This window comes from Toxotes jaculatrix, chromosome 2, assembly GCF_017976425.1.
Source record: "Toxotes jaculatrix isolate fToxJac2 chromosome 2, fToxJac2.pri, whole genome shotgun sequence".
NCBI lineage: Eukaryota > Metazoa > Chordata > Actinopteri > Toxotidae > Toxotes > Toxotes jaculatrix.
This window is the reverse complement of record NC_054395.1, coordinates 19,296,816-19,317,069: the sequence shown is the minus strand read 5'-3', so window position 1 is coordinate 19,317,069 and position 20,254 is coordinate 19,296,816. Positions and strand designations below refer to the sequence as shown.

General features: G+C 42.6%; 1 protein-coding gene across 3 annotated transcripts in view; it reads left to right on the top strand.

Annotated features, from left to right (window-relative positions):
• The window catches only part of LOC121192311 (ERC protein 2-like), a 145,723-nt gene that overhangs the window by 117,581 nt on the left and 7,888 nt on the right, over positions 1–20,254 (top strand). The window contains exon 16 of one of the 3 annotated variants that reach the window (XM_041053954.1): positions 16,172–16,205. The exons of the other annotated variants lie outside the window; for them this stretch is intronic. The gene's annotated coding sequence lies outside the window, so the exon portion shown is untranslated. Of the gene's footprint in view, positions 1–16,171; positions 16,206–20,254 lie in introns of those variants that run through there. 3 annotated transcript variants of the gene reach the window in all.

Sequence of the window (20,254 nt, the reverse complement as noted above, 5' to 3'; positions counted from 1 at the left end):
GATGGTAGCGATTTAGAGGCCTGTCATGTAAAAATCTCTTTAAAAGCAACAGGCCTGTCTGTCATCCAGCCGGCCAACGGGGACCAAAATGGGATTTGCCATCCTCTTGTGAGCAGAGTGGAGTCATGAGAACAGATAGTATCACTTGTCATGTTGTCCAGTGCCCCAAGTTTTTAAAATGAGTTTTGCTTTAATATTATTTATGGATTTCATTTTATTAGCACTTTAGTTCCAGTTTGGTTTTGGAAGTACTGACTTTTATTGACATCTCCTATTCAACAAATAATCTCAGTCCAGCTTGTGTCCTCTTTTATTCTTCTGAGTGCTCTGATCTCACCAGCTTTATTAAAGCATGATGCTACAAAATGTGGTGGTTCAGTGTTTTTTTTTTTTTTCCATTTGTGCTGGTCTGGCATTGTTAGCTAACTTTTAGGCATGTGTCTCTTCTTTAAAACACATGATTGTGTAGGCAGTTGAGGGTAGCACTGACATTTGTTGGGTTTTTTTAGTTCAAGTGCATAAACACATCTGCCAAAAGACAATAAGCACTTACTTTTGTTTCTTGGGTATGTAATTGAAATGACGCTTTAGTGCTTTTTCCTTTATGACCACTAATTCTCTGGCTCGGGCTCATAATCTCAAACATGCTCTCCTTGTGCAAGTAATACTAACCCTCAAAAATGGGTTTGTCCTGATTGACTGGGCATATACATGACTTTTTGAACTGTTACTTAAACATTCAAAGTTTAGATACAATACGTCAATAAGCTGAAATACTTTTACTGAACCACCTCATCCTACCCTCTGTCTGAACATGTCAGGTGTGATTCAGCCTCTCCTCTCTGGTTTGCTCTCTTTGCAGAAATGGCTCAGCCAGTACACAGTCATAAATCTGTACACCTCAAGCTGTTGCTATTTTTCACCTCACTCTCACTCCGATGGAGAAAACTGATAAAGGGAAAAACAGTCTATTTTACTTTTTATCAGATATCTCCATCGCCTCAAATGCCATTGCCACAAGATTCATCCAAGTACTTTTGTGGTGTTCTCACAGAGACCAAGAATATTAGAGATGCAGATCTAAATGTTGTGGGGGAAATGTATGATGCTGAGCTCAAATTGAAAAAATTGGTTGTGTGTGTGTGTGTGTGTGTGTGTGTGTGTGTGTGTGTGTGTGTGAATGTGAGTGTGTGTGTAAAAGAGAAATCAAGAAAGAGAGACAAGAGAGGGAGAGATCCTGGCAGGATTATAAGGGTGTTTTGTGAGCTTAGGGAGATAGCAGCACACAAAAGCCCTTCCCTCAGGAGAAACTTGCACCTGGGGAGGCACTTGTGAGCATTTGAGTGCGTTCGTGGGTATGTGTGTGCGTGTGTGAGATAAAGAGCAAAATCACTTTGTATAAGAGACCTCTCGCAAGGATGCTCTAGAGGTCAGATCGGCTGTTCAAGCTGGATTAGATCCCAAAGAGAAAGTATGAATATCCACAAAGACTTTCTGATGGTGGTAGGTATAGGGATTTGGAGACAGAGAAAAGGGAATCACAGCCTTTTCACTTTAAACCTGTTATTTTCTTCAGACTTCCTGTGCTCCTCTCTCTCTCTCTCTTTAACAAACACACATAGACATATGTACACACACACACACACACACTGAAAGCACTAAAAATACCACACAGCCTCAGGTCTTGGGTAAGGCCTCTGTTGTTTCCCCAAACGTGGTGTTTTCAACATATAGACCCACCCCTAGGCTGCCAATCATAGACGTGGACACTGCTCCAAGGCAGAGAGTGATATTCAGGGTCAGAGAGAAGGAGGTGATAGTGGGGTTGCTGCAAACTAGAAGACTCACACCTGCTGACTTTACTAGAAGTGACAATTTATTTACTGCTGATATTGTACCACTTGCTGAAAGGATGTCACACCCTGCAACATACAGCAGTTCTAATGCCTCAACTCCAGCCCCACTGCACACAGACCCGCCCACAAACGCAGACATGCGTACACTTAAATCGCCTAATAGAAAGCAAACATTTATGATCAAGATTGACACCAACGGAAATACTGTGGCAGAGAAATAACACTACATGTATTTTAATAAGTAACAGTAGAAGGAATTTCACTGTTTTCTTTCCCTATACTAGAAATGCCAGAGCTGCTATCGGACACTCTATGTAGAATTTGAAGAGGAAAACTAACAGGAATTTACCTGTTTCCTCGCACTGAAAGTCATCCCAGTGCAGAGTCAGAGGAGAGGCTTCAAAACTTGGGCTATCACCGAGCTACTGTAATAACATCAACAACCTTTGCACTGCCACTCAACATTAAGGGCTGACCACTAATTAGGCCTCGTATAACAGTAGGCTGCAGTTTATTTCTCACGCTAGCCCAACACTTTCCCAAAGGTCGTCCACATCTAGGAAGCCTGTAAAAATTGAGATGTGCTGTGTTGCCATTTGTCAAAGCAACAAAACTTTCCTCCATAATTGATGTCTTGCAGTGTAATTAGTTATGATAGCTTTCTTTTTCTCAAAAGAAGAGTCACTGACATTCTATATCAGTGACCTTTTCAAACCTGCATAATGTTTGTTGAACTTAGGCTTCAAATCCCAAAATGGGTCACAGGCTTATTGCTGCAGGGTACCCATATGACATGGGTAGTAAAATGTTTTAAAGCCCCTGAGTCTTAAGGCTACAGAATAAACTTCTCATTTGGGCCCCACTCTGCAAAAAAAAAAAAAAAAAGAGTATAAACCCCTGGCCTGAGCAAAAGTTAGTCCAACAAGCTGGTGTGTTTTCAGCCAGGTTGTGTTTTCCAGTGAAACCTTAGAAATGGATGCCAGAGTGGCCTCTCTCTGTCACTAGATCAGCTCAGACAAGCAGATTAGTGCTGTAGCTGCTCTGTGTGTCCCTCACAGCTTACTGTATGTCACTGCTGTAATCCTTGTAATCAAACCAATAGGTCAGACTACTTTACAAGGGTGTCTTTCCCATACACGTATGCACTTATGCTCGCATGCCCACATACATACAACTTACACATGTGCAAGAGAACTCACTCTCCCTCTCTTTCTCTCTCTCTTATCTGGGCTTGTGGAAAAGCCACACTTGTACGATGACATTCAGCACAGGATTAAAGCCCATGTAAGACCCTCCTCAGCTTACATTGCTGCTGCCAAGAGGAGATCTATACAACCACACACTTTCATGCAACCCTGTACACACACTGGCAGAGACACAACTGCATGCACATAGACACACATACTATAAAAAGGCGAGCGCCAACTCATTTGGTTCCCACACATTTACACACCTCCCAGCACTCTCGTTGCTTAGCATGTCGTCCTCTTGTTACTCCAGACGAAAGGAAGTCTATTTCAGCAACAAACACAGTGATACACAGTCATGTACACACACAGCACATACAGGCATGTGCACACACACACATACACACATTGACATCCTTTTGTCTCACATCCCACAACGATCATCCCTGCTCTTCTCTATGAAACAAGAGTATCTTTGCCATGAATGAGCCCAGACACCAATCCCATCTGTCTGCAATGGAATCATGGACCCCTACCACGCCCAAGGCGCCCCCACCCCCCCCCCCCCCCCCCCCACACACACACACACACACACGCACACACACGCACACACACTGTATGTACTAGAACTGCCAGGATGGACAAAGAGATGAACTGTTACAGTAGAGAGAGGGGATAGAGACTGGGGGTAGATTGAACACAGACTCCCTGGGTTTTAGTCATACTAAAGCCAGACATGGTCAGGGCCTTAGTTAAGATGCTGCTGTGTATCTAGGTCAAATTGTGTGTATGTGTCTTATTTTTTGTGCATACCTCCAGGGGTTGGTTGGTTGGTTGGGTCTGGAGAGGATTCTCATTGGAATGCGCTCTGATTGGGCAAGACAGCGATCCTTTTCTGATTGGTTGTTTATCCTGGGGCTTCCACTTTGGGGGTTTCTTTGAATCAGTGCATCTCTGTCACTCCCTCTCCATTTCTCTCTGTTTCTTTTCTTCTCCCTCTCCATCTCTATATCTTACAGAGTGCCGCTAGCTGTGTGTTTGATGTGAGTGTGTTTGACGGGCTAAAACAGAACCAGCAGTGGGCTGTGCTGTGTTTCTGCCCAGCCAGCAATGCTCGGTGTAGAGAGGGTTGCCCACAGCAACTTTAGGTGCTAAGTGGTCAGTTATAATGTGCCTTATCAAAACTGAGTGGTTGTATTGATTGACAGAGTTAGAAGTGGGTTTTGGAATTAGGGCTAAGACTGAGTATTTTTAGGGATTTTTTGATACTAGTGCGAGTATGTCATCCAAGTTTCTGTGAAAACCCTTGAGTGATAATAATAGCATGTTCTTCTAACCCTTTATTCGTTTTAGAAAAGACTTCTTATGAAGATTATACTTGTTATGCTGAGTATTTTGTTCAGACTACACACTATTGCCATGAGAAGGCCTGAAAATATGGGGAGGATATTAACATTTGAAATCAGAATACTCAGAGGAACCACATTAATCTTCCTGTGACACCCAACCTGGTCTTTAAAAACATTACCATCTCCCACCTGTAATAAAAATCTGTGTTGAACATGAACTGTGTGAGAGAGAGGTAACTGGGCAAGAGAGGCTTGCAAGATTACTCTTTCTCACTAAAAGCAGAGTAGAGCATGGCAGGATAAAACCTAACACCAGTCATCAATAGGTGCTATTGTACTTTAGCTCCGCTCTCCAGGAGTGGCCTAGCCTGTCAGAGTGTGTACGCAGCAAGGCTTCAACCCTGCAGCTATGGGATTAGCTCCACTGCTGGGTGGTCCTCCTCCTGCTGATCCCAGAACAGCATCACAATTTACAGTGCGCTCATTCTGGTGTCAGGATTATGAATCAGGTCAGACCACTGAGGTTGGGTCCGGCCATTGCAAGCTTATTGTACTTGATATTTGCCTTCAATTGAATATGTTTTCATATTGCAATTGTTTTTGTAAACTGATTATGAGAGAAAAGCCTCAAGGTTAGACAAAGGGTCTTGTGACTTGAAGATTGTTGGACTGTATCCCTCGTCTTGTTGAGAAAAGTTGGCTGGGTGAATGGGTTCTGCTTGCGCTCTAGTGTTACTTCTCAGTGGCCAATATTCGAAAGCTGTGGTTGTATTATGCCGCGGTCAGACCAGTACTGGCAACTCGAAATTGACTCGCTTGCTGTGGCGAACGGCAGGCGGGACAGGAAATAGTGTGGGCAGGGTTGCAAGTATCAGCTAGCCAGCTAACATTAGCATTCCACAGGTTGAAAATGATCCTTGTTTTTATCAAACATTTTATTTACCCTGTCCCTGCACTCACTGCCAGCCATCCAGATGGTGCTTGTTTTCATTCACCATGCAGTTATGCAAACATGAAAAAAGGCAAAAATCAGTACCTCCTGGATGAAAGGTCAGTCTCACCCTTTCTCTGAAATTGCCTGGATATTGGTGAGTCTTGCTGTTTTGAACGAGGCAGATCAGTCCACAAGGTGAAGTGATTGACATGTGTGCTGAGTGTATTTGGTGTCACTGTCAGCTGCCAGAACAGTTTATCAGGGGAGGTGAGGTGTTGCTGGCATTAGTAAACTTACTGGATAAATTAAAGGGTAGGGGAAAAAAAGAACAGTTTGTCATGTTTGTGACGAGTGTGTGATGTTACATAGAAGAGTTATAATCACAGGTAATTTGCAGCTCAGAGTCACAACCATTAGTCATATGTTTTTCTCTCTCTTCCTTGCCTTCCTAACTTGCCTTGCATCCTTGAACTCCCCACTCTTGAGTGGTTAAACTGGTTGTAATGGGGACAGATCACTGGTAGGCATTTCCCAGTCACACACACATACACACACCCACTGACACGTACAGAGCCAGCACATGTTCTCCATAACAGAAATCCCAGAGACAGACAGGTAGTGTGACAGGAGCAGAGCTGTCGGCGGCCTGGCGTTCTCCCCACCTGAAGGGATGGAAGCGGAGGACAATGTAAACACTCTGTCACACACATAAACAAGGTCCCGCTCAGGTTTCACTGCACAGTTAGAGAAAGCTCACCCTCTCCTTTATAGAGAAAGTATTTGTGTAATTTGTTTATGTGAGATTCCGTAGCCCTAATGGGGAAATGGCTTTTTCTGCATCACCCTACACCTGAGTTCAATTTCACTAGCTCTCTCACAGACAGATCGTAAAGATGGCATACCAGAGCGGACGCAATCTGTCTTTCTCTTCTGAGTCTCAATTTAATTTCTCAGCCTTCCTCTCTTTCAGTCACATTCTTTCTTTTCTACACCCTCCCACTGTTTCTCTCTCTGCTTTTATCTCCCCCTCTGTGAATAATGGCTGTGCAGAGTAATTATTCAACACATTTTCAATAACAGGTAAATCAGAGCAGTGTTGAAGCAATTTTTAATGTTGGGTTTGACGTCGATTTCATCACACTTATGTTTTGCGACTGATAATGTAAGCTTAAAGCTATTTAAATTATTTGTTTGAATGTTCTTTAGAGATATTTCAGAAGAGGAATTTGTGAACATGCACCAAAAATGTGACACGCACTCGCTCCTATTTAGCAAGAGCTCCTAACCAATAAAGTTTGTCTTCTGGAATAGAAAACCATAATGTGTCCATGTGTGATTGTGTGTGTGCCGTTCTGAATATACATATGTTCGGGTCAACACAAAAGAAAAACCAAAATCTTTTTGGGAATATAATCTAAACACTCACTGCTCGATAAAACCAATATTTACAGTATTTATTTTTTCTGTGCTAATAATAATCCCCAGCCAACTCCACACACACTGTGTGTGTGTGTGTGTGTGTGTGTGTGTGTGTGTGTGTGTGTGTGTGTGTGTGTGTGTGTGTGAACATCCTTGGCTAGCTTCAACCTCCTGCTACTCGAGCAAGACACCATGTGTTTAGCAGAACTGAAAACAATAGCTTAGCAGAAACCTTCTGCGCCACACTGCAAATGAAGTGAAGTGCAGGCCAGTGAACAAGACCCAAACATGTGTTTGCTTTGTTTTTGCCTTCTAATTACATATACACATAGTTATTTCTCTTACACAGTGGGTTTAAAGTGTGTGTGTGTGTCGAAACTCTGTGTGTGTGTGTGTGTGTGTGTGTGTGTGTGTGTGTGTGTGTGTGTGTGTGTGTGTGTGTGTGTGTGTGTCTGCTTCCCTGTTGTAACGCAAAGCTTTGTGTCTGGAACTGGTGTGTTTCACAGCAGGCATTCCATTCAGACTTACTCTGTTTGCTGAGGTAATAACTGGGCTTAGCCATAATTTGTTTGCGTGTATGTTTGTCTGTGTGCATATATGTTTGTGTGTCTGTAAGTTTCTGTGTGTGTGTGAGTGTGTGTGTGTGTGTGTGTGTGCGTGTGTGTGAGCATTCAAAAGAATAACTCCCTTGCATTTTACACATTCATCCACATAAAGAGAAGCCCGTCCCTTTGAACCTGTAAACAAGCCATTCACAAATGAATGGTTTTTTGTCTCGTCTTTTTGTTTCTTTCTCCCCTTTAGTCTCAGATTTCCGTTTGTTCCCTCAAAATGGAAATTAGAAGAACTTTGGCTGTTAAAAAGTCTGCAAAACACAGCCTCTGTGCACCAATAAAGTTCAAATACACTGATTAGTATCATTTACATACTGATAGGCTTCATTGATCCCGTGTGAGGGTTGGAAGTGTAACAGACACACACACACAGACCTATGCACACCACCTACTGAGAGAATATTTCCCCTCAATTCTGGGGGGGTCAACGGGGGCCAATAATTGCCAGATCAGCTAAGGGGTTGCCAGATCTGCGTTGCTGCTGCCAGTCGGTGAGTCGAGTACCACACACAGCCAGAGGTTTTTATCAGTGATCTCAGCTGTTATGTCAGCCCTACCTCTGCCTCATCCCACCGCCACACATGCACATTATCATCAGATGTAAGAGAGAGCGAGTGGAGAAACTGATTAAATTTTGTGTGTGTTGGATGAAGCAGAAAGAAGTTCAGCATTTTTAGTTTTTGTTTTTTTTCTGTCAAATGGCTTAAGATCCATTTGTGTGTGCTGATCATCGCGCTACAAAATAACTTCAAGTGAGTGCATGTTTGTATGCCTGCTTGCATGAGGTCCACCTTTGTTGTATACAGTATGTGTGTGAGTTTGTGTATATGTGTGTCTGTGTGTGGGTAGGGTGGATGGAATGAGGCAACATACCGTGACTTTATCATGGCAAAGCAGAAACAGTATTAACAACTGGTGAAAGATGTTTTGTGGACATTTCTCGGATTCCCTTTTGGTGCAAAGAAAAATGGGGAGAGATGAGAGGGAGAGGGAGAGGGAGAGAGGAGAGAAGGGGAGAGATGGGAAGAAAAAGGGGGGAGTCAACAGAATAATGAATGGCTATAGATATTTTTGTGGGTTTTAAACTGTGTTGCTGTTCAGTGATCAGTGTAAGCCTCCCTGTAGTCATTCTCTATCATCGCTTTGTGGCAGTTTTGAATTTCCAAACACAGGAAGTGTTGCTTGATTTCCTCTTTCTTTGTGTCTGAAGTCCATGTGTGTGTGTCTGTGTGTGTGTGTGTATGTGTGCATGTGTCTTTCCCTCTTTCTTTCTCTCCCTGTTGCACTCACTCCCTCTCCCCTTTCTCACTCACATTCTCACACACGTATACAGATGTGGGATAGTTGTTTGCTTTTCTTGCCAAGCAAAAATGCTTTCTTCTCTTTGTGACCCGCTTTGGTGTTACCTGACAAGTGTGTATGTGTGTGTTGTGTGTGTGTTGTGTGTGCGTGCGTGTGTGCGTGCGTGCGTGTGTGGAGAGAGTGAGCAAGTGCTAAACCCAGCTCCTTGCCTGAGTGGTGCTGCAAAGGCCCAGGTTGACAGAGAGGATTGAGAGTGTCATCCCTGGGATTAAGCATAATGAGCAAGAATGACAGACAGGACAACATTGTACACTTACACAGACACATACACACTCATGCACTCTAAACATACACACAGACAGGTACACAGGCAATTATAGAGAGGTGTATCAAAGTGCTGGGATAAGCCCCTGTTTAAATGCGTGTGAACAGGCCATTCCATCACTGCCTGACGCCTCGACAGGGAGGGTACAGGGATTACCCCTCTTTACTTTCACTGTATCTTTCCTTTTTTTTCCACTTATGTCTCTTTCCCAATCTCTTTTGTCCTCTCTCTTTTTCTGTTTCTAATTTGTGTGTTCCTGAGCATATTCTGTGTATACAAAGAAAGAGACTGAGTTTATGAACTGTCTTTTGAGCCAGGACTGCGCTCTCTGTTGTCAGACTCTTCTGGCTTGAAGAGCATTCCTAAAGATGTTAATGACTGTTGATTGTAATAAGATTTTGTTGTCGGCAGTGATCGCTCCAAGTTGGGATTTTGTTCCAGTCTGAGCAAGATGGCATTGGTAATTAGAAGATGAAATCAGAAAGCCAGTGGTTTACCTCATTATCACATTACTGCTCATCATAATATTATTTGCTTTCTACTTAATGTGGCAGGAGAAATAATCACATTTATAAAATGACAAAAAATAGTGAGCAAGTGCATTGACAGAATGTTCTGTTACTATCCTTTCTACATAAATCACAGCTTTAATTAGCAAGTCAAATTGTTCCTGTTTTGGTACAGGTTCTCACAGGATTTGAAAGGTGGTCCAGTGTGTGTCCTCTGCATTTACTCAGTTGTTCAGTGTGTGTTTATGTCTGTCAGGACTGAAAAAAAAACATATACATTGGTGGGTATTGTGTTTTGGTTGTCTTACCTCTATAGATTTCAATATAGTCAATTTATTATGTCTTTTCCCAGCTCCATGCCTTCTATCATAGCCATGATATGCAAAACACTCATACATACTGTATATACTCAATGAGGGAGAGAAAAAACTGAATATATTTATATCCACATTGATTTTACATTTCATTCTTTCAGTTTCACCCATTTACCTGTTTCTCAAGGTCAGATCTGGAATCCATGTGTGCCACAGAACTTCAAAGGACCTTTTTTGTCAGAAGATCTTGTCCATTTTTAATCTATAACTGCCAAGTGGCAGCTTACAATCGCTGTCCAATCAGATAGCAGCTGATAAGTGTGGCATGTAGCGGTTAGCTTGGCACCCGCCAAGCTCTCCTGGCCTAGGTGCAGGCTTGTCAGCATAGTGTGCACTTGATGTTTTGCAAGAATCTTTGAAAGAGATGATCAACTTTCATCTTATCACTTTGCACAGTGACACAGGCTTCAAAGAGTTCTGGTCATTTTTACTGGCACTGCGGTGCGTGCGTGTTTGTGCGTGTGTGGGTGTCTGTGTGAGCTATCGACACATTCCCAGAAAGCTGTTCCAGGCTCTAGGACTGTGTTTAATGAAGGCAAGGGCATGGCTTCAAAGAGCTGCAATCCAATCTACATGTGCAGATGTACACACACACACACATACACACACTCATGCACTCACAACACACATACACCTCTGCTGGTTGGAAGAAATGAAAGAGTTTGAACTCAGTCCCTCGACCCTGTGTTGTAATTTGGCAGCACAACCTTCATAGGATGACTGAGACCGATTGATATCCAAGAATGTGAAATTTGTATGAAAGGGAGTGAACGATCAAAAACAAAATTTGACGAGAAATTTCAGTTTCAACTGAAATGTTTTCCGCTCGAACAAATGTATAATTTTTCACAAGACGTTGTTAACCTCAGACACTTTAAGGATTGTGTTTTGCTTTGTGTTTTAGAGCCTGTCTCTGTGTCATGATATATTCTGGTACACAGATATATATTGAAGGTGACATGTGCTAAGTTGGAGGAATGATGAAATTTCAGAGCTAATGGGCAAATTGTGGGAACTGAATTACAGCAAGCTTAGAGCTGGAGCAAACCTCATTCCACATAATATTGCTGTCATTTGTAACAGTCGCCTCGCACTCAGTAGATTGTTGCTGTCAGATAAAGAATTTCTATTTCCAAAAGGCAACTTTCCAGGATGAAAGAAAAGATTCATAGTCTCATTTTCAGATTGAAGCTGGTAACTCTTTGCAACCGAGCAATGGTCTTTAAAGGCTAGAACGTAAAAATTTCTAAAACGTACAAGATTTTTATGAAAGCACTGGAAGGCTTTTCCTCTGTTTGGAAACATGAGATAGTCCCAGGCCTAGGACTGACCCTCAAACCATTTGTTGGGAATCCTTCGTGCTTTAAGTTTTACGAGTGTGTATATGTTTGAGGTTGGATGTTGTAATATGTGTGTGTGTGTGTGTGTGTGTGTCACACGTGTAACTGTGTGTCTCTGGTGCCTTTGAGGTGTGTTTAAGTGTGTTTGTCTCTTTGATGTTTGGCATTGGGTTTATAAAAGGGTTGGTTTTTAAAGGCATGAATTTTTTCAAAGTGTTGGTGCGTGTGTGTGTGTCTGTGTGTTGGCCAGCAGAGTGGATGTGGTTCACCTTGCACTGGCCACCTGTAAGCCATCGACAGAAATTAGCCTCTTTAGTTTTGATGGGTTGCAGAACAGAGAAGGAAGGGGCGGTGAGAATGTGGTAGGAGGGCTGTTGGTGGATGTTTTGAGGAGGTGCGTGTGTGTGTGTGTGTGTGTGCGGTGGAGGATATTTGGACTGACCATTTTCAAAACTGCACTCTTACTGCACCATCATAAGACAGAGAAAAGGGGAGACAAGGTATATACCATACAATGGAACCATTTGTTTCTCATTTGTCTGCACTGTCTGGGGATCTGTGTGTGTGTGTGTGTGTGTGTGTGTGTGTGTGTGTGTGTGTGTGTGTGTGTGTGTGTGTGTGTGCGCGCGCTGTACTAACTTAGCTCCAGTGTTCTGGCGATAGGCCCAATCCTGCTCCAGAGTTCTGCTCTGACTCTACTAAACACACACAACCTGGACTCATTACACTTAGTAAACAAATAACTCATTAATACCAGCCTGCAGGCTCCACACACACAAATGCAAATGTATTGTACATGTACACACTCGTGGACATATACTATACACTTGTATCGGCTGTGGGGTTTGGGACTAGCGAAACTAATGATGTGGTCCTTGTGTTCCTGCTTCCTGTCCTTCGCTTGAGGACTTCCTGTGGCAGAGTCATGTGGACCTGATTACAGACTACATCTAAGACCCCTGGAGCAGGACAGTTTTGCTCTGACACACACACACACACACACACACACACACAATAGATATAGAATAACCTGTGTCCCTCTCGTCAGATATGTGATATTATTGACCAGGAGCACTGGAAATACCGAGCATCTGTGTTTACTTCTCTTTTCTTTTCTTTTCTCTTCTCTTCTCTTTAAGTTTCTCTGTCTGTTTCTGGTTTTTCTGCCGTCCCTTGTTCTGTAGCCAGGAGGTTGTTTGGTGTGATGAGGGGCTGACTGATCCTGTTGTATTTTACTCAATGATCTGCAGCCCAGCCTTGGCACTAGGCTTCGACGCAGGGCTATTGATTAACGAGTTGGTTAGTTCTGTGGGGAAAGCAACACAAACAGTGACATTTCCGATTGTTAAATCAATACAGGTTGACTAATTTCAAATTTGAGGCTGAGGAAACAAAAACCTTCTTTGTCTGTTGATTTCAGTTGAGATCCAGCAGTTACAGAACCATATAAGCAGTTTTGCATGTTTTATTCTAGAATCTGGACAGCATATATTTGTACATATCTGCCAGCCATTCTGCCAAAAACACCATGAGATAAAATGTACTACTGTCCAGACAGCCAGAATTTGTTTCCATTCGTTTAAATTTTTAGATAGGTGATCTATTACATCTTTTCTTTTTTTTGTTGAGACATTCAAGGGTTAGAGTTCTCTAGAATTTTCGTACAATGTTCATAGTGCATTGGTATGCAAAAATGGGCAGCAGTAATGTGAACATGATTTGTATTTGTATAAACTTTGCATTTAATGGGATAAATCATGCAAAACATGCAAAAGTATCGTCTTATTAACAAAGTGGTTCCAAACAACTGACAGAGGCTGGCGTAATCTAATAATCCCTCGCTGTTATATTAGTAATTTTTTACATTCTGTTTAGCAGAAACAGCCCTATTATCTTGATGGAGCATCTCACTGTTTAACAGCTCCAGCCAAGTGTAAAGTTGTCATTCCTCATCTGTGCTCCGTAGGACAGGAAAAGTGTGTGTGTAGTGTGTGTGTGTATGTGTGTGTCTGTGTAGAGCCACTCTCCAAGGGGAAATTGTTAGCAAATGGGCTCCAACTGCTGGCCTTTTAGCTTTGCAAACACAACCTGAAGGCCTCTCCCCATATTCCCTTCTCTCCACTCAACCACCCCCCCACCACCCTCACCTCAACCACCCTCCCACCCACTGCTATTCACCTGCCCAACAACCCCAAGGCTTCTCATCCCTCTGCCTACTCCCTCCCTTCCTTCCCTTCTCCCCTTTTCTATTTCGGTCCCACTCTCTAACATAGACATTTCCATACCTCTTCATCATTCCCTCTCCCTCCCTGTCTGTGTCTCCTTCTTCACACACACAGAGAGTCATTCCTGAGTGGGTAAACAGAGTAAATTGGGGCTGACCCCCAGGGTTAGCAGAGGCCACGCTCTCTTTTCATGTCAAAACCATCTGAAGGCTGATTGGTTGATTGCAGTGCTCTCTGCTTCCAAAAGGCTCCCTTGTGCTGCTGTAATTGCCCTATCATGCGCGCGTACACACATCCACATACTTAACGCACACACACACACACAAGCATGCACGTACATACATGCAGACACACACACACACACACATTCTTACAGCCAAATGACTTAATTGGTGTTAATTGCATAATGACAGTAGTGAATTGGACCAGGGTCAGAGGTGACACAGGTTTGAGTGGAGAGGGGGATGGAGAAAGGATGTTGAGAAGATGTGAGAGGAAGACTGGCCCTTCTAGTCTGTCTCAGCCTCCGTCTCTTTCTTCCTCACTTCCAATACTAAGCAATCCTTGACCTGATTGCAGAAGTTGGCCCGTGGGGATGACATACACATACACACACTCACACACACAAAAACAGACAGCCCTTTGTGGTATGGAGGGATGATCTATACACTTACACAAGGATTCAATTTGACTCAGTCAGCATCTGTGGGTGTGTGTGTGCCTGTGTGTGTGTATTTAACTATACCAGCAGAGTATGTTTGTGTGTGACTGCCTGGGCAGCTGAAAGAGCGCTATTGGTGAAAACGTTTAAGCCATCATCATTAGAGAGTTGTTGGTACAGAGGTGTGTTTTAGTGAAGGACGTAATTGGCCCGTCATAGTGCTGTGTAATCTTCTCATATTCTATGAAAACAGCAAAAGCTATTGGCCATAATGGCCATGTTTAAGGTGGGACCTTCCCATGTTAAACATACAGCATCTTAGCTTGATACGGCCTGGGACTGAATAGCAGAGAGAGAGAGGGTGGGGTGTGTAATGCTGGGTGTATACCAGAAGCCCTGCAGTCATATATTCTGTCTCCATGCTCTACTGTACACATTTATTTCTCTTTTATTTCATTCCACCAAAATTACTCTACAGTTATGTGTGTATATGTGTATGAATGCAGTTTGAACCCCCTGAATGTGGTGGATTGCGTGATTTCAAAACCAGAGCTTTCTCAAGTGGAAACATTGCTGCGTCTGAGACCACCCGGGATTAATTTTTCTTTGTGAAAATGTTATTGTGTATATGCATGCATACGTTTGTGTGCATGTCTGGACTCTCCTGCAATTAAATGAGTAGGCCTGTGTGCACATATGCCTGAATCTCTGTGTGTTTTTCTGAAAGTGCATGTGTCTATGTGTGTGTGTGTGTGTCCTTGTGTGTGGGAGTTACAGTAACCCCCATCCTGCTGTTTATAGGAGGGAGTGAAAAGTGATGGAAGGTATGGAGAAAGATGGGCCAGTGATGACATAGCCTTATGTTCACCCCCTCTGGATATGGCCTACTCTATATTACATCTATCCATCATAAGGCTGCACTCGAGTCCCACATGCTTCCTATACCATTCATAGCTAGATGTCCACTGTACATGTGTTAGTCTCATCAATGTTCTACTCATATGGTACATGTCACGCTCATACTTGTAAAGTCTGAATTTACTTTGTCATACCCACTGCATACTTAGTGTGTGTATTAGTGTGTGCGCAGCCTGTATTGACTCTCTTTAAGTGGTTTTCGGAGCTCGGATGATAGATGTATGGTTTTCTTCTGGTTCCTCACAAAGACTTCCCCCCACAGGCTCATCTGGACACAAAAGAAGCTGTCACTCTCTGCTTTTCTGATCTCACTGTGTGTTCATTCAAATATGTGTGTCTGTGTGTGGTGTTGGTGGTAGAGGGTTTGTGTGTGCACGTGTAAATGCCTCCGTGTGTGTCGGAGCTGTCACCTGTTCCTTGTGCTCTGTACAAGCCCTGTCTCTGGGCGAGCCTTTGATCTCGTCGACAGGAGATTCCTACAGTGTGAAATAGCCCCGGCCAGATTTACTCAATGAAAGAGCAGACCTTAACCACTGTTATTACACCCCCTTTTTTTTAAACATCACTCCTTGTTTCTGTCTCTGTCTCTTATTCTCTCTCATTCTCCTTGTCTTGTTCTGTCTTTGTCATTTGCTGCTTCCTTACGTACATATGCTATGAATGTGCTTGCAAGTGTCCATACTGTAAATCTGAAACTGGAGGGGATTTTGTGTAATATTTACTGCAGTAGCCATTGCATTCAGTCGTAGCTGGAGTCAAAACGCCACTAAATCCTGCAGTCAAAGCCAAGGTTACCCATGCTGCTACTAAAGACCAGATGTGTAGAGGTAGGTGTGGAAATGAATAGGACAGCACTGGAGCTTATTCTCCTTTATCACTGTTCCCACATTTCAAAGAGGACAAATTGGCCCTGATACAATGATACGTATGATATTTCTGTAAATGTTGCACATTTATTTCCATTCATGTGTGAGAGCATGTGACTGTAATTGAAGAGGGTTGTGGATGTGAGAAATAACACATAGCACCTCAGTTTGTCTCTCTATAACTTTAACAGGAGAGACAAGGGAAACACTCCGTCTCTCGCTCCCTTTCCGTCTTTCTCTATGCTCTGCTCTATGCTCTGGCCGTCTCACGCTGGTGTGTTATTTCTTACAGGTGGTTGGGCGTGGCTGTCTGAGCTGCTGAACATGTGTCAGAGTCCAGGTGGGGAGAGAGACAATGTAATTATCCCTGTGAAACACTATCCATGTAAAGCAAACACTACACACGTGTACTGGCAGTTACAGGGGCTGATGCTAATTTATTGTGGTGAGCTGTACTATTTTAAGTGTTGTATTCTGCAGACCAAGAAGGACAACAACAGTGGGAACAGAGCCAAAGGGACAATGAGAAGCGATGGTGGGGCTTTTAATTGAGTTAAATAAGAAAATCTTTTACTATTGCAGAATTAGTCTCAGTTCAAAAGAGTAGAAATCAGAGCTGTGGTGTGGAGCTTTACTGTAGAGAGTGTGGCAGGGCCAGGGCACCTCAGGGAGCAGTCCCTGTTTGGTTAACCACTGCTGGACACTTTTACCACTCAGCTGGCTTGTGTAACCATAGAAAACATCATGTGTAGCCACTGCATCTCACTAAAGATAAAGCTTCAGCAGTCTGACTTAGACAAATCAAGTGATTATCCTCTAGTGTTACAGTCTTTTTAGTATGAGATTCTCTCTTTTTGTTACTATCCCCCAAGGTCTTGACTTCTATCCCCTCCTCCCCCCGTGAAGCTCAGCAAGGAAACCAGAGAGGGAATTTTGTACCAAAAAAAAAAAAAAAAAACTAAAACATTTAATTTACCCTCTTCATTTTTATAACTTAGGGTAAAGAAACCTCAGACTAGCTAATTCTGATTAGATCAGAATTTTGGAGAGCATGTTAGCACAAAATGAGGACTTCTACTGGCATAGATCTCTCAAAACAGCTATGAAACAGCGTGGTTATAGCACGCAAAAGTTGTTTCAATGTTCATATGGGCATGTGAGTGCTGTTTTTAGATATACCTGACAAAATGTGAACCTATCCTTTAAGGTTTGAGTACATAGCCCAGCCATTTTAGTTTTGTACAATATTTATCACAAGTTACATCTTTAAGTGTTTACGTGTTGAGGGAAATGAAAAGGAAGAATCAATCCAAAACCAGGAGCTCACATTTCTGTTGATGTTTTTTTTTTCTTTATCATTTTTAAATACAGAAATATTATTATAAGGCATGGAGGTGCTTTCTAGGAATTCCAAATTACACATTTTTAAGTTGAGTCTAAATATATGTCACACATATTTGCAAAGCTACACAACCTATCTACTATGCAATGTCCATTTCACATCTAGCAACTATTTGGGTTGACTTCTCCTTCAACTAGGTAAGTGCACTGAGATGGCTGTCACCTGCCATTACAGCAAACTGGAGTAGAGCTGTGGGGTATGCCAGTTAAACAGAACTACTCAAAGATGTGGGGTAATGTGAGTGATGGTTGAAAGTCACAGTCTGTGACCTGAGAAAGCTCCTACTAAACATCAGCACATGACCTTGCTTGGGAGGCCTGAATTCTTTCAGCCCTAAGCCGATACTATTCCCAGCACAACCCAGACAAAATGGACCAAGTTCACACACAAACCTACACAAACACACACGCTCCAATATTTCATACTGCAGGTTTTATGAGTTACTGGAAGTCTGTGCACATGTCACTAAATCACATTTTCACAGGTCATTTTAGCGCACACTATCAGCTATCTCTTTTTTTTCAGTCCTCATATCAATAAGATGTTTGGAACAGAATGTTCTGAGTTTTAGTTATCTGAGTTAAATGAACCAGAGTTGAAAAAGGATCTCTAACTTAGCCAGCACATCAGTATTCCACATCACAGACTTTCATATACACGGTGAGGACAGGTTTACATACATTACAGTCCCAACTCCCCTCTATCTTTGGCTATCATAACAAAGAGTATTTACCCAGCCACTGCATCATAACCTGTTCCATTAATCCCACAGCAAGACTAAATGTTAAGTGCTAGCCTTTGCGCTGTCAGTGTGGATGACTCTATCAGTGCTTGTTTAATGGGTACAGTATGTTTCGCCAGTAAATATCACAAAACTATGAGTCGTTTTGTCAAAACTAATGAGGATTATTTACTCTCTATCTGAGCAGAGAGCCAGACCTCTGTCACTTTCTACGATGCTTATTTATGATCCGCAGTATCTCCCTTTAAGTTTCACTGGCAGGGCCTTCCAAAGTGTCACACAGAGCACTCGAAAAGGTTGTTAAAGGTTCAAGATGGCTGCACAAGGAGTGTCGGTGGTTTTAGTCAGAGAGAAGAATTTACATGTTTAGGGGGGGTTACAGCGCTCTGGAGGCCTTTTTATAGTTCAGAGAAATCTCAGGAATCACAAGTGACTCAAATATCTTAACTGTTTTTCACTTAAATGTGTGTGTTTTCTGGCCTCCCTCTCCTGTCAAGTTTGCCTGTATCCTGTATCCTATCCTGTATCTTTTTACCCCTCTCCCTCACTTTGTCTCACCCACAAGGCCCCACCACACACCTCATCTCTCTACCCTAAGGCTGAAAAAGTGGGTATTTCCTCACAAAAAACATTCGCCCTCACCTCTTCTCTTTCCCACTCCTATCACTGCTGTAGGTGTACTTACTGCACACACAAACACAGACACACAAAAATACAGTTCTCCATTTCGTCTGACGTTTGTATTTGTTGAAAGAATCAAAAGTGAGAGAGCACTGCTCAGAATTCAGCTTTAAAAGTACGTTTTTGGCATCTTTTTTTTTAACATTCACCCTGAGCTCTCACACGCATTGACATAGAGGTCATACTGAGGTAGAGATCACTAGCAGACCACCAGGCAATGTGAAAGCCTCTCTCTTTATCCCCAGCGTATATTCTATGTGTCTCATGTCCTCGGGCTATACTGACCCCAGGAGCACCAACAGACTCCGCCAATAACATGATTGGTTCTTCCTGAGACCGGACTTAACTAGTATTAAGCACCACATTGCAGCTGTGCTAGCACAAACACACTCACTCCACTTGACATCAATCTCGACTTTGTCACTCTGTCTTAAATCCTGTTTTGTAGACACATTTTGAACTTCAAAAAATAGACAGTACCTATCCATGATGTGCAAGAAGGAGGCACACACTTAATAAAGAGAGAATGAAGCACAAAACAAAATAAGTTAGCCCACGTCCAAGTGGGATGGATGAATAAATGAACACGTTGTTAACATTGGATGGGCAGGGGCTCTAATGTTTGATGACCAAACACAAATCTTAGCTGACTGTGTAAATCCCTGTCTGAACTTGTCCACCTCAAATACTTGTAGCTACTGAATAGACATTATTATCAGATTTTGTTGACACAAGTGTCCTGCACACACACACACACACACACATATACAGATTCATAGGCAAACACACCGATCCACATGCATGCACAGATACACGCAGTAACACACACCTACGTAAAGGTGAGCCTGTTTTTCCTTGAGAGCAGATTGAGATCTGAAGGATCACATTTATTTTCTTAACTTGTTCAAGTGATCCTAAATAGAGATGACCAAACCAGACCAAACCAAATCTTTTTAAATCCAAAGCTGCTGCTTCATTGTCTCTGTGCCCATTTATAGCAAGTACACACACACATACACACAGAGATTTCACTCCCTGCTCTACATAAATATTAGGCTCTTGTCCAAAAATGTCTATTGCTGTGGCCAAGATGAAGCTCAGTAATCAGCCTTTTCTTATTCATGTGTGTTACACCAGTCAGACAGGAATTTACAAAATGTGAAGTTCAGTTTTTATCATCTGTATTCTGTCAAATTTGTGTGTTCAGTCTTAGCCTTTTAGGAATCAGTTTTCAGTTATAGAAACACAGAACAGGAAAAAAAAAAGATGCTTCTGTGTCTTCAAGCCTGGTGTGGTAGAAGGGCAAATCAGTTAAGAGAGGGAAATGGACCACGGGCAATAAAGAACAGATGGCGAAACGGTGAGTCTGTGGGCAGTGAGAGAGAGGAAGAGACTAGTTGGGTCAGGAGTGAGGACTGGTGGGTCAGTGGAGTTGAGTCATCTTGAGAAGACATCAGGAGGAGGGTGGAACATTAATAGCACCCTTACAACAGACAACAGAGGGGTGACTGCATGAATGAGCACAGCAGTATTTTTTTGTAATATAAACT